This window comes from Neocloeon triangulifer, unplaced genomic scaffold, assembly GCF_031216515.1.
Source record: "Neocloeon triangulifer isolate White Clay Creek 2 clone unplaced genomic scaffold, ASM3121651v1 ptg000014l, whole genome shotgun sequence".
Lineage (NCBI taxonomy): Eukaryota > Metazoa > Arthropoda > Insecta > Ephemeroptera > Baetidae > Neocloeon > Neocloeon triangulifer.
Window position 1 is genome coordinate 15,435,103 of NW_026775556.1, and position 16,315 is coordinate 15,451,417.

Below are 16,315 nucleotides of genomic sequence, written 5' to 3' on the forward strand. Positions count from 1 at the left end.
GAGAGTCAAGTTCTTGGTCGTAATTTTACGCTGGGCCTCCCTCTCTTTCATTCTCGCTCAAACACCGGTTTCACAGCTTTTTATTTTGCAAGCAGTGAAAAATGAAAAAAAAAAATGTCCTTTGTGTGCATGGATTTGTAAAAGATGTAAAACGCTGCTTTCTTTACACTTTAATCAGCCATTTAAATTCTGTAAAAATTTTCAGTTCATAAAAAAATCACAGGTGTGGTCTTTTCAACGCAAATCAAAGTCATCTGAAATCTACTCAATGGTATTTAGTCATTGAAATAAAAAAAGCTTAAAAAAATCATAAATAATTGTATTTTAACAAAAAAAAAAAACTATCTATCAACTATAAAAGCAAATTTTGTTACAATTTTTTTGTAATTTAAAAAAAAGGTTTTTTATTTGTACTAATTCTTGTCAAAATGATTTCATAACTCAAGCCGAGACACGTAGAGCAGGATATTGTTTTCCTTAAACGATAAATAACTCACAAATGACAAAACCCATTGAGGTAAAGCTGATTTTAAATTCAAATCACCATAAAAAATCAAGTACGGTTGAACAACCTTTTAGAATATAGGTGGAATTCTATGATTCACAGAAAAATTAATTATAAAAATCTAGGTTGTTTAAACCTTAGAGAAATGTAATTTGTAAAGCACACGACGTCAGTGGTGATGGCGAGTGTAGCGGCAATGTTTTCCTCCTCGTGCTGCACGCAGCCAGTTATGCAACCTGCCAAGCAGATCTGCTCGGTGGATTGCATAAGCTGCTAATAAGCTCATCTCCGGCTTGCCGGCGCACATCCCGCTTCACGGCCAATTTGCTGTGATGGCTTTTAATGCAAATGCATCGCAGTTTGCCGCCGCTGCACTCGATACAAACACACACGACGTCGTTTGACCCACGAGTCTTGGCACGGATGACCTTTTTGCAGCTAATTAGAATCAAGGCTTGCTCAAGCATGCGACAAAGAGGTGATGAAACCGCAAATTGTTCAAATTTATGTCAATATCTTTCACCCTGTTATTTTAAGTCATTTTTCGTGATTATGAACAAATATAATAAATAGAAGTAAATACTGCAGCCGAAGTTGAAATCATTTAAACACATTAAGTTAAGTATTTTTGCCAAACTTTATATATAAATAAATTTCCTTTCTTTATTTTTTATAAAATTTTAATTTTCTTTATAAATTATTGTTCTAAATTAAAATGTTAAAAAATGAGCTAATGTAAAAAACAGGTAATATTTTATACTTATAATAATTAATAAATTTTAAAAATAAATTTTTTATTTATAAAAATAAAATTTTTGATTTAATAATGATGTTAACTTTTTTTAAACTACATCTTTTAACTTCTTTAAAATTATTATTACAAAAAGTAATATAAACATCAATATAAACATTTCTTGATGCGTTAATATAAAGTTATTAATACTTGGAAACAGTATTAATAAATATTTATTTACTCGTAACTGCCCTGTCCTTGCATTTAAATTGTCCTCATCCATTTTCACTCTTCGTTGTCAAAAGGAAAATCTGACGTTGATTCTCATCCGTCCGTCAATAATCCATCCGCCGAGTCATCTCCACATCAGACACTGCGCGGTTCCTTTGCAGGCAAAGCGTCTCGTCATTTTTGTCTTTCCGTAAAATAAAAAATTGCACCAGGCGTAAACAGTGGGGGAACAAGGGAAAGATCTTTTGAGCGATGCGAAGAGTGAGAGTGAGTGACTGCCGCGGCGGTGCGGTGTGACTTTTCCATCAGGTCCCGCCTGTGCTGAAACAAATGCGTAGGGTATTCGTGCTGCAAAAACGGCCAAGCCGGGCGCGCCGTAATGGAGGCCATACCTCTGCCAGCGATCAGAGAATCAATCATCTGATCACTGGCGTCGACACCTTTTTCATCGTTAACTTGAGCCAGGCAGCCTTGATTGCGGCTCGCGCACTCTCGCCAATTTTATAGCGCTCTCAGAGGGTCGATCACGGTCTGGCTGAAATATAGTTTTTCTATCGCCGTATGAACAACAAAATGCATTATTAATATATGGTTTCGTTAGCTCCGAGTAAAATTTTATGCACAGTCTATCGATTGAAAACAATTATTTAAAAAAATTTTCTACTGTTTAAATTATAAAGAAATTTTCATTTTAATCTTCTTGGGTTTGATCTTAATTATCCAATTATATTTACTTCAATCAATATTTTTCTCAAATGTAGATGCCTGTGGTACACCATTAAACCTAATTTGCAACTAGATGCTATATTAATTTTATCGAAAAGTCAATTGATGATATTTGTTGATAAAAAATTTGCAACTAAATATTTTCTCACTATCAATAAATATATGTGCAAAATATCAATTAAAATTTTTTTATTTCTATAGCCATTTGGATAAAAAGCATTTTAAATTTCAAGTTAATTTAAATTATAAGATTCCTGTAACTTTTATCTAAAAATTTTAGTGTACAATGCTCACCATTCTAAAGAATTGCTACTTTTTGGGTACCTTGAGAAGAGTTTAAAAAGTTAACGCCCGACACTTTTTTTTCACCCCCTGGGGTGCAGGAGAAAGTGGGCACGCTCACAAGCCACCTCCCCCTTTCACACTTTCTTTTCTCTCACTTTTGCTCTCTTTCTTTCGTCCGACCGACACACATCGTCAAGCGGTGCAATTAAGATGGACTGCGCGCGAGAGGGTGTCAAAAGATAAATATCCCCTTGTTTTGCTCGGCGGTGTTTTTAAGTGTGTGTGTGTGTGTGTGTGTGTGTGCCCTATAGCGAGAACCCGCGCAGATAATGGCAGACGCAGAGTGCGGTGGCGGACGAGTGGCGTGTAAGAGCATTAACCCTTTCTTTTGTGGGGTGATTATTTGTATAATTGGTTTATTTTGCGGATAAAAAGTGCCGCCCGGCTGGCTTTTTGCATTTCGCGGTGAGATTGATGGACTAAGTGACGTTTAGCCGCGCAGAAACTCGCCAATGGGGAGCACGAGACGGGTGCGGATTTGAGTGCCTTCATAAAAATTATCTTGGCGGGGAAAGTGCGCGATTGCTTATCAAAGTTTAGGCCCTTTTGAGGGATATTTCAAAGTTGTCCTGAAAGCTCTTCTCTCTTTTAATGAGCCATGAAAGTTGTCTTATGGCAAAAGAAGCTGTTTTCTTTTGGTTCTTTTAACAATCTATAGTTTTCGCAAACCTTGTGAAAGTGTCATAGAATAACATATTATTTTTATAAACATTTTTTGTTTGTTAATGGAACATATTTAAATTTCTCTTCATTTAGGAATATGAGTTTCATTTTCATTCCACACTATGGCACTAAAACCAAATTTATCATTGCATAGTTAAGTAATAAGTAATAATCAGATGATGAACATGTCCGATTATAATTAATTTTTTTCGAGGTACATAATATATTTGCTTATTTTTTGGGCAAGAAAACAACTAAAATAATGATGAATTGATTTTTGTATTCGCATTTAAACCGGATATATATTAAAATTCATAGAGCGTTAAGTAAATTATATTTGTAAAACAGTGTGAAATAAAATTACTTCAGCGTTCTTATTTAATATTTAATAATTTTGAATAAAAAAAGATTAAAAGCAAAAATTATACATAAACAAAATATTGGTCATAAATTCAATTGTTTTAAAATATTTTAAATAAATGTATTCTAAATAATACCGTAAATCGCCGTAAATACTTTTAACACAATTACAAATCTTTATAAAAATATTAAACATGACTATGTTAGCTGGCGTTGAATTACTTCAGCAAACTAATTGAATGCATAGTTGAGCGCATTAATCAATGTTTACAAGATTTTCCGGCCAAGTTTCACAATTTTATCAATTAAGGTGCACAAGGGCGTTAGTTCCAGCTCGAGCGTGCAGCGCGAATGAATATTTGATGTAATCAAAAGAGCTATTACTGCACAACAGTGCGCGGGTGAGCGCGCGGGCGAGGAGGATGAATAAAACACGGGGTGTGTGCGAGTGTACGCGCCGCGCGTCCGTGTAAATACAGTTCACTTACTGCATTCACAGGATCAATATTGTGTATAGGGAGAGAGCGGCATGGAGAGAGAGAGAGAGAGAACCATCCACTACAAACTCCATAATATAACGCCCCGCTCTCTTCTCTCGGCCTGGCGACCGCCCTATTATTATTATTATTTGCATCCCCTCGGCTCGCTGCGGAACATCTGATGATGATGGGTGCGCGCACTGGTTGCACACCCACCAAGGAGAGTTGTTGCCTCACACTCGCGCGCGCAAAACCTTGGGTCACTTCCACAGAGTAAATCAATTTGCGTCCGAAAATTCATAATCGGGGTTCGTCCCCTCCCGAGTTGGGGGCGCGATGACGTGGTGATTTCGATATTAATGGAGAATCATATTTTCGCTAGGGTGCTGCTAATTGCGAATGCCGCGTCAACAACAAACACGGAAACTTAAATGAGGCGTTTGCAAAAATTGCTGAGAAAATTAAAAGCAATTTCTTCCATTTGCCAACTGTTCGTTCCAACTAAGGAGAGAAGTTTCGATTGCAAGCGTAAAACAATAAGGCTCCAATCAATTTCATGCCCTCTCCGTACGACCGACCCCAATTGCAAAACTGAAACGGTGTTTCCGTCGCTGCGCAAAACGCTAAGTGCAAAGAAAGTTTGTAGCAGCGAGTGACACGTGTTGCAGGTTATTGCACCAAAGAGAGGGAGCGAGAATTGCCCTGCTGCTATGGGGTGCAAACTGCATGCACGTGCGCCAACACCGCCGATACGCCTGGAAACTACAGCCACTGAGTTAATCAGAAAGAAAAAAAATTCCAAAATTATTAATAAGAAACAAAAGATTATTATCGTCAGAACTTAATTTCATTGTAAAAAAAGTAGATACAAATTAATCAAAAAAATTTTAATTCAGTTGTCTGGAACTTATTCATGGTAAATTATTTTTCAGAAAACACCAGAAGTGAATAATAAGCATGTAAAAAAGTAATTGAAAAAAATTGCAATCGAGGCCAAGTTTAATTTATTCTGAAAATTTAAGACTCACTCAGTAGAAAACTTAAATTGGTGTCTGCTTAGGAAACTACGACAATATTAACCCTGATTTTTTTCAGATTTTTTACTAATAAAATTTGAAAATTTGCTTGCACAGAGCTGCAAACATTGGAGCAAGCCTTGCTCAGCAAGGAGGGGAAAATTATCATGGCTAGAAAAATCATACACTTTAATTAACAAACATTGCCACTTCCTCGTATATAGTTTCATCATCTTTTACCAAAAAAAGGAAATATTTACAAAAGTAATGTTGCTTTTTTATGAAATATTGGCAAGCTTTAGAAATTTTCCTGATTTAAATTTATCTTGCTGATTAAAAAATATAATGCATAAAATATCCAGTAAAATAAATAATAATAACTTAGCATTTGTTTACGACCGTGACTAATTATTATAACATCTTATCAAGATTTCACCAGATTATCTTATCCTCACGGGTGCGCAATATGAGCGCCATCCATAAAGCAACTTTATAGCAGAACCTAGCGGAATTTTCTAGGCAATTTAATTAATTCAAAGCTCATTATAATTTTCACGAGCACATGCTCGCACTTGCGAAGGGAGCGCCATAAATCTTGCACAGCTCCAAAACACCACTGCGGCGAGGGTCACAAATATAAAGCATCAGCACATACATTTTCCCATACGAATAAACGTGGGGTGGAGCTGCGAGCGAAAAGGAACAAGAGAGGGAAAGAGCGGTGCTCGCTATCAGAGCCTTTCGCTTACGGCAAGAGACCTCGCAATAAACCAAAAGTTGCGCGAATTAGGCCCAACAGATACACACGCTATTTTCCAAGCGGATTTGCAAATGGCACTCGCGCAAAGCCGTGTTTTATCAATGCGAAATTGCTGGAAATTTTGAGACGAGCTCAAATCTGTTAACGGGCTTTGAAATGTAGCCAGGATTGTTTTAAAAATTAACCTTATTTATTCATTTTTTTAATGCTCTCTGTTGTAGGAATATTTTTGACACTTGTTACTTAATTTTCAAATCCTCTTAATTAAAAAAAACAAGAACTTCTAACAAGCAAATAAATTAATTTCCACATGCTATTGTCCGCTATTGTCATTGAAAGTTTCAACGTGTCAGATTGGAGAATTCCATTGAATGTAGTCGTGCCGTCACACGTAATTATTTCCTCGCTCTCACAACAGGAGGGCAACAACAACTGTCCCCTTTCCGTTGTACGCAAATTTGCGCCGCCATGCAATTTGGTTCGACCGAGAGAGAGAGAGAGAGTCGTGCAGGCAGAGAGAGCGAGTACTTTATCGACCGGGCGTGCTAAATGAGATGATACCACAGGTATTTATATTACACGCACTGTCTGCATTAGCCCCGTGTGCCGGGCGAGCCGAGGCCCTTTTCAAAAGCCTACCCGCCCAGCTCTTTTGCAGCTGGCCTGCTCTCTTGTTTTGTTTTGCATGAAAGGGTTGCAGGCCCCGTGTGTTTGATATGCCTAATACGAGTGATGGATGTGCTTAAGGAACACCGCCACTTGACTGCGTCTCAATATCCATCTCGCCTCCACTGCCGCCGCTCACCCGCAAAATTCTCCCTCGCTCGTCGTCGCCGAGTTTGAAAAGGCGTATTAATTTTATTGATCACCACCGTCGACTGGTGGAATGCGTGCGTCTTCCAACCTGCAGTGCTTTGCAAATCTCTGCAAACATTTTCCCCGCTTTTGTCGATTCAGGCAAGATGAAAATTCAATCATACTTGACTTAAAAGTGTAAAATTATAAATGATAAACAAGCTAATACGTTTAGGTACCATTTTTTATATATATTTTATAAGCTGAGGGAAATTTGAAAGTATAGATACAGATAAATAATTAGAGTGCACGTTAGTTTTATGTTATATTCAAGTTTGAAGCCATTAATAGAATATCGAAATAAGCTATTGATAAAAATTTTATCATCGGACCTTCTGCTGAACAAAGATGCTTGATGATAATATTTCTCTGCATTAACATGAGCATTGGTTTTTAGATTAAATTGTCAAAGATAAAGATTCATCATAAGACAAATTGAATTCAGTAGGAAATTAGATTTTTTTTCTTATAAAACTAATATTTTGTCTTATGAGAATTAAAAAAAAATACAAATTGATAAAAATTGCACCAAACCTCAGTGTCACCCAAATCAAGTTACTTAAATAAAAACTATAGGTAGGTTGAAATCGGAAAACGGTTCAGTACACATTTTTCTCAGTGAAAAAACAAACATACTATCGAACAATTTTGAGCTTTTTTTTCAATGTTCCATAGTGAAATGTTGTAACTAAAATAAATATTAGAAGAAATGGATAGTATGTTTTTGTATCCAGGGCAATTTTTGAGGATTTTTAAGGTTTAACTGTAATTTCCTGAATAATGTGAGTTTAATTAAAATTGAAAAATAGCACTCTGGAGCAAAAGCTCAGGCTGCGGAGCATGAAATTGAGAGCGCGGCTTGGTGCTGCACGCAGGTTGCATACACTCAGATACACCGCGGGGGAGCGTATGCAAATAATTTGAGAGGAAATCTCCTTTCCTCGACAGCGCGCGGAAAAAGCGAGCGACTGCTGCTGTTCCGAGTGAAAAGCGCCAGATAGCGACAAAGAAGAGAGCACGCAGGGAAAGTGAAGGAACCAACCCCTCCTTGCCCCACTGGAGAGAGATGTTCTTTGTTGCGTATCAAACGAAAATTGCGTCTCGCGTTTAGTCTTTTCAGGAAATTTGCCGTGCGCATTCTGAGATTACACAGGATCTTCTCGCCGGCGGTATTTTCATGAAGCCGACAATCACATTTCCTTGTCGTCGTGGAAATTTAATACGTGCGCGGCAAGTGCGTCGTTCTTGCCACCAGCAGGCAGCTATGGTTGCGACTTCATAATTGGTCCTATACGTATTTTCCCGGGAAAGACAGGCACGTCGGCTCGAGTTTCTTCGAAGATTTGCTAAACTGATTAAAAGTTTGGAGCGTCTGTTTCTTAGCATAAAATTTTTTTAAATTTTGATTTCAAATTAGCAGAGCCAAATATTAAAGAGGCAAAAACTGATAATTCAATCCATAATAAAATATATCTTTACTGATAAAACTATTAATTAAATTTAAAAAAAAAGTAAATAGATTGGATTTATACTTCATTAATTGCTAAACTAAAATATATGTATTATACATAACCTTTTTCCTGTGTATTTTGTGCATGTTAATTCTGAATCTTAAATCATTTAAAGATTAAAAAGTAATATCGCCACAATATATACTTCTTGCGATAAACTATATTCGTAAAAAATTACGATTCATAAATTTTAATATATTGTAATATATCAATGTATGAAAATTTGTTAATAAAAATACTTACTTTTTTGTTAAATTCACCAAGGGAAATTGTACAAAAATAGCTGATTAAGTTTATTATACCATTTATTGAAAAGTCGCTAAATTAAAACATCAATTTATCTCAGTATTTTTAGAAAGGCTTCATAAAAAAGCGAGATCTTGTGTATCGGAGCGAAAAGATTGAAAAGAAGGCGCACAAAAAGCGGCAAGAAGCGAACAACCGACTCGGCGGAGGGTGAAAAAGCGCCGTTCCACGCGTAGGTGGGTGGAGAAATAAGTTCAGGTTACCAAGTGATAAAATATTCACACTCGCTCTCTCGCTTTTGTCGTCAAGCAAGTGGAGCGAGAGAAAAAAAGGCAACAAGTATTTCCACTCTTGGCCTCGAGAAATAAAGACTTACGCATTTGGGCAAAGGGCGCACACGGCACTGGTTGCGCGTCTCGCACTGGATGGAGATCGAGTTGATTGGAACTTGGCTTTGCGACGAGAGTATAAGCCTTCGCCAAATCACATTCACAGACCAAATCCATTCCCAGGTGCCTTGCAATGAAAACATCGCACCATAATAGAATTTATATTTTATGCACCAAATGATAATTGATAATTAACAAAACCATCTGGTAGATATTTAAAAAAAAAATTCATTGTCTTAAGATATTGATACATATTTTTAAGTCATTCAATTCCCGAACGTTTTATTTATTTTTTTTTTATTTTTTTTTTATTTTTTTATTAATTTTTTTTATTTTTATTATTATTATTATTATAATTTTTTTTTTGCTTTCTTTCCCTGGTACATTAAATTGTGTTTGAATATGAAATAGCTACGTCTAGAAATTCGAATTTATATAGACCATTAAGACAATTGTATGCGATATCAGAAATTTCGCGCCCAAAATAATTAAAACTTAATCCAATGAACCTATTTTCATTTGCCTACTAATGAACATCTATTAATTAAAAATGACAAAATGAAACATCAATCCTCAGAGACGCAATTAAGAATTTATTTTAATGTCGTCTACTAAATTACAATTTGCATTTTATTTAATAAATACGTTGATAATTAATATTTTCCACAATAAACGCGCCTAATATTATGGAAAACTCTAATACGCATACCAAAATTTTCAATAACATAATATTCAATTTCAGCAAACTTTCCGTGATCTCCAAAAAGTATTTCTCGAGGTGAGGCTTCTATCAATTTAATCTCTTTTTTGGCCACACAATTCGTGCTAAGTAGACAGAATCGAATAAAGAGAAATTCAATTTTTGCAAGTGCGCGCTCCGCCACTCGCAGGGAGCAAAGCGCCGGCTGGCCGCCTCTCTGATTTATAGGCGAAAAGAGCGCTCGTGCACATTATTCCAGCTGCTGGAAAAGAAAACGGGGCCAAAAAAGCTTTACAAGCATATTTAAAGGCTGAGGTCCGAGCTAATGCTTGATCTCTATTTCCAAAAAAGCAAGAGGAGCTCTATTTTCGTTTTTAAATGTTTTCAAACTTTATGTAAAAAAAATTTACCTGCAAATATTTCAGATTTTACTCTAGTTGATCAAGGTTACTGTATCGTCAAAATCGTTTTGGAGAAAATACATCATAAGGTGAAATTTCGACATTACAATTTAAATATTTTAGTTAACAAATTAATCAAACATGAAGGCTTAAAAATGCAAAACTCAAAATTTTAATTATCAGTATTCATCACTGCGCTCAAGGATTTGCAAAACATTGAACTTGCACTCTGGTGATCTTCTATAAAATAAGAGCTCTCGATTACTCATCAATTTGTTTACACATAAAATTCGAATAAGACGAAATTTAAAGCAGTTACAAAATTTAAAAACTCTATAGAACAATTTAATTTTAGGGAAAAGTTTGCCAGTTAAAGTCATCATTGGTCATCGTGATCACTTGGACCGTTGGATCAAAAAATATTGGACAATCTTGGTTGTAGGAGAAAGAAAGCGCGGAGGAAAAATTAGCATATTAAAGGGCCCAACCAAAAGCTAATCCTCAACCCTTTTGTTCGTGAGCGGTTAGGATAAATTAAGCGGTCGACTTGGCCAGCCTTTTTTGCCCAATGAGAAAAGGAAGCAGTACAAGTTATTAACAAATAAATAGAGCCGGCAGAAAAGTTTTGCAAACGGTGGCACCGCGTGGTTTTATGTATTCGCTTTGAATGCATACAGGTCCATGAAATGTGTGCGTCGTTTTATTTTCGAGTGAGAGAGGCAGTTCAGGCGAATATGAAAGAAGTGGAAATGAAAAGTCTGTCGTACATGCATTCATATTAGCTCGCATTAATTATACAAAGCATTTCGTTGGCTGCTGTTGGTAAAAAAAAAGAACTTATGAGAAAAATATAATGCTTTTGGTATCCAATTATATATTTAATTTTCGTTTCCTTATTGCCTTTTCAAACCACACTTTACTTTTTGGTCAACATTTCTATAAATCAATTCATAAATTATAAGTAATTCTGAATTTTATATTTTAATTATCGCGGGTAATAATTAAATTTTAGATATATAAGTCCACATTCTCAGTAAGAAATAATAAATTTTTTCCTGAATTAAATCAAAAGATGTAGTTATTGGATTTTTTTATTTAACGCTCTATCCTACCTGTCGTAAGCAGGTGTAAATTCTGAATCCAATATGAGAATAAATTATTAGTTAGCAAAAGATTCAGATTGATTAGAGATCCTAAATTTCATAAATAATTCACAAAATGTAATATTGGGGAAAAGCGGTGGGACCTTCGTTTCCTCTCTCTGTTGAGCGTAAATGTAAACTAATTACCGAAATTGCTTCTCCGCGTTCAAGCCTCTCATGAGAGTACAAAATATTTTCCGGCCAAATTTTCGGCTAGTTTGGCAAAGTTGCAAAACGTATGCTACTATTTTTTTCCAAAATATCTCAAAGGCTTCGCAGAATCCCAGTAAAAATTAAGCTCCCTCTTTTTCAGGATGGCTCGTAGTTTGCATCCAACAATTTAACTCCGCTTGCCTGCTTTTACTGCAAATTAAAATCAATACGCCCGGTTTATATCGCTAAGGGCGAGGGGTGCACGGCTGTAGTCAAGCACGATCCCTCTTTCTCTCGCTTGCCTGTCCATTTATTATTTAATAACCCGCACATCACTTGACTCCTCCTATTATTTTGGCATTATACATAAAAATACAACACAGCTTTCTATAACATTAAATTTCCTGATAGTATTGTGGTTGTAAATTAATCGCAACCTTTAAACTTACACCAAAATTTGCTTTTAATTTAATATTTGAATTAAAATTGCATAAATATAGGTGAGAAAAGTGTTAAACTGGAACTTCTAGTTGAAAAAAAGGTATAAAGTCAATTCTGGATAAATTTAATTTTAGTGACCACGAGCGTTGCCAATTACAACACAAGAAGGGATGGGCAAACCATCCCTCTGACATATGTATTTCCCGGAAGCCCTTTTGCCCTGCCTGGGCAGGCGGTCGGTCGGTCGCTCGACGCTTTTTGTGATGAAGTGGATTGGGTGGGCTGACCGAGGCTGAAACGCCTGCCGCTTCCAGCGTTGGCAATTTGCTCGGCTCATCTGACCGGCCGGTTGCATAATTCCCATTACTCGGGGGCTCCCTATTAATTGGAGCTGCCGCCTCGACGGCTACAGCGGCTTGGGCATCTGTGATTATGATTGTGTTAGTCCGTCCGGTCTCCTTGGAGCGACAGCAAACCGGAATGCAAGAAGATATTTAATCGCCCACGCGGTCGACATTTGCCGTTTGACCTTCCGCCGTTTACGAGTGTGGCTGCTTGTCAACCAGACCAACCGGAGACTTTTAATCCGAGAAATGAGCATGGCCGTGAATAAACAGGTGGGAAACGTCTTAAAGGTCATGGGTGAAAATGCAAAGTATGGAATAAAAAGTTTCAAATAAAAATGCTTTATCTCATTATGAAAAAAAAATTCATTGGTGAGATCGCGAAGTGAGAAGAGAAGAAATGAGCCCTCAAAGTGAATGAAGGAAGAATCCATGTTGGTAAATTAGTTTTTTATTAGTAACAAACAGACTCTCTAGTTTCGATTACGGACTGGTTATTTTATAAAAAGCGGGGGAAAATGCAAGTTACATTTTTTAAATAAACAATCAGAAATTTTGATATCTTAAATGATATTTAATTCTTTATTTAATTTTTTTTGTATAATTTATTATTTCTGATATCGAAAACATAATTGAAAAACGTTGTTCAATCTAGAACAAAAATCCTCAAACCTAACAAGATCAATGCCGCGGCGGAGGTTTTTCAATCATAAAAGTGAAAAGGAGGGATTCGGTTGGGCGGCCGAATGAATTCCAATTCTAAACACAATAGAGAGAGAGATAAATGGTTTTCAATAAAGGGTTTAATGCTTTTGGCACTCTTGATTGTGAGCCGGAAGGGATTTGCTCAATGGAACACGGCCCTTGGGGTGAGATTCAATTGAATTAAGGCCCGCTGAATAAATTTCGCACCCGTCTGCTTTTTTGCGCGGAAAATATAATGCAGCACCAGCACAAACTTGGTCAGAGTTTTAAATAGATCGATACAGTCGGCCCTGTTGCCCTTTTTTTTATCGAAGCAGTTAAATGTCGTGCGTTTTCGCAGAGGAAGCTGCGAAAAGGAGAAAATAAAGCCTTTATCATTTTCGCGAATCCTACAGATGAGATGAAAGTGGGCTCTTTTTCGCGGCGCCTTTGATGTTCGAGGAGGCCGTTCCACAATACAAGATTGCTTTTAATTGTATCAGCGGTTCCCTTTCACTCCCCGGCCGGAAAAAGCCCTTGCTCTCGCCGACCGGTCTCTTCTCTTCCTTTTCATGCCTTTGACTCGCAGGCAATTACAAATGAACTACTTGATTTCTTAATTGAGAATCTGAGCTCTGAACCGTCGCATCAACTTCACCAATTTAGTCACAATAAACAACGATTCGCTCGGTTCTTTTATCTCATGATGAATTATTCACTACAATAAGCTCTATTTGTAACAAATAAAAGCTAGCGAGCTTTTATTTCACTGAAAAAGATATATTAAACATAAATAGAAGGTTTACCTTTTTACCTGCTTAATAATCTTTATTATTATTTTTTTTTTATATATCAATTTGTACTCATTTATAAACTATTTAAAAAACCTAAATTATCGATCAACTGAATAATTTTTATTTATTTTTTCTAAAAATCTTCCACAATCAATTTTAACTTTGAAAATTTCTGTCATTTATCAGCATTTATACGCATCAAATGAATTTATCAGTCATCACGCTTCATCATTCTACATCTCGCCGCTTAACAATTTTTAGTATGCAATTAACCATTTGGAAAGAAAAAAACAACCACAATTTCCGCGACAAAGCAGGGTGGCAATAGAGGCGTGCAATAAACATGCCAGCAGGGTGGCGCTTTTGGAATGCAATTTGAATACATACCTCCATAATTTCAAAATAATGCAAGCCTCCATTCACGCGCACACATTCAGTATGGCTTTGGCCGGCAGAGGCGAAAAGGGAGCTGCGTAATTGTCAAAAAGCAATTTAATTTTACACAGGGAGCTCTAAAATATTGCCCTGGTCGCATAATTATCATCTCCGGCACGCACGACTTTTGGAATGGCGTGTGGAGGAGGCCACGCACACAATTGTACTGTAAAGCAATATTTTGGAATTTTAGCCTGGCAATTTCACCAAAATTTTGACCTGAAGTTGTAACAGGCTTTATTTTAATTAGTTAAAGGGCCACTGAACTTTTCAAACAAATGAACGCCTGAGATTAAAGCTAAGAAATTTTTATTACTTTAGACATAGACATTCTCTATTTCTCTGAAACAAGTGCTGTTTACAAATACCACCATAATATGACAATATTTCATTTTTCAGTAATTAATAAAACTACAAAAAAATGTTTGAACATACTTTTATACTATTTTTTACTTTTCCAATGAATTTTATAAAAAAAAGTACGCGATTGTCGATACAAACCTGTTTTCTTTTACTGCATTATTAACACAGCGTGCGTCTGACTGGGAGCCGGTGAATGCAACTCTAATTATCCCAATTCAAAAGCCACAGCCTGACGTGCCATTCATGCATAATTGAGCAAATACACGCGCGTGTGTGCACACAGCACAAACTCGGGCCAGCTTGAAAGTGAGAGCGCGCGCGGATCCGTCTGGGGAGCAACTTTTATCTTTGCCTACCGTTTCCACCTCCTGCGTTTGCGGTCACGGGTCCAAAAGCAAAGGTCGAAAATTGCCAGCAGTTGGAGCAAGGAAGGAGCATTGTGCGTAGCCCCTGCGTGAATTTAAACAGGCCGCAGGCGGACGCGTCTTCTCTGCGCGTACCTACATGTAAATTACATTATCCGATTTCCAGTGCGCACCGCCTGTTAGCCGTGTGTATAATAATAGACGCAGAGCTCTCCAACTCGTCCGTGATTTACGGCCCGGGGTGTAATGTGCCGGTCATTTTATTGTGATGTTCTCGTCGGCAAGCGTCCTTCCAAAGCATCCATATTTACCAGACTGCCAAAACTTTTACTAAAACAAGAACAATAGATAAATAAGTCAAATAAATAATCAATATCCCAGTTTGTAAAAACATTAGGGGAGATTCAATAGACTTAGCTCTCCCGGGATAAAAGATATCCCGGGATAAATCCAAAGGGATTAAATTTAAACCACCGTCCCAGGTTAAATATTTTTTTTCCCGCCTTCAATTTTTTGTCCCCAAGTCAATGGTGATAACATTTCTTAGCACCCTCAATTCCCCTTGTATAATCTTTTTGCAATTTTACAAAGATTTTAAATATAGTGTGGGATCACCGAGGCGGCCGCAATGCTTTTGATCGGGCGTTTTAGCAGTCCTTTAGTTGCGATAGCCTTCCTGCTTATTTCTCCAATTTCAGTTTTTTTATGACTTGAGTAGAATAAATAATAAATAATTAAAAATAAAAGCTCTAATTTATCATTACAAAACTCGGGATGATTACATACTTATTGAATTTATTTTTGGAAGCATTTTTTATGAAATTTGGTGATTACCTTGATACAAAAACTTAAGAACCATCACTATCGATGTTAGTGAATATTTAAAAAAAGCCTTTTAGAATTCTCACTACCAGCAGTGCCGGCACTACCAGCAGTGCCGGCACTACCAGCTGTGCCGGCACTACCAGCTGTGACGGCACTACCAGCAGTGCCGGCACTACCAGCAGTGCCGGCACTACAGTATAATCAATACTTTCATTAAAATTTAATCCAAAAAATAATAAATTTGAATATTACATTTTTCTATTAAAAATTAATCAATACTTTCATTATAATTTTATCCAAAAAATAATAAGTTTCAATTTGAATTTTCCTAAAATTAAATTATTTTGCATTTTATTTGTGTGTCTCAACCCTCTCTCAAAAGTTTAAAAAAGGTCTACCTGCACCTTGAGTTGCCGAGGTTAAAATAAATAATTGATTTAAGTAACTTTTTAATAGTTATAAATGACAATTGGATCAAACTCTTTCGCCGGTGCAAAACTGTTGGATCCAACTCTTTCGCCGGTGCAAAACTGTTGGATCCAATTGGATCCAACTCTTTCGCCGGTGCAAAACTGTTGGATCCAATTGGATCCAACTCTTTCGCCGGTGCAAAACTGTTGGATCCAATTGGATCCAACTCTTTCGCCGGTGCAAAACTGTTGGATCCAATTGGATCCAACTCTTTCGCCGGTGCAAAACTGTTGGATCCAATTGGATCCAACTCTTTCAGCGGTGCAAAACTGTTGGATCAAATTGGATACAACAGTTTTGCACCGGCACTACCAGCAGTGCCGGCACTACCAGCAGTGCCGGCACTACCAGCAGTGCCGGCACTACCAGCAGTGCCGG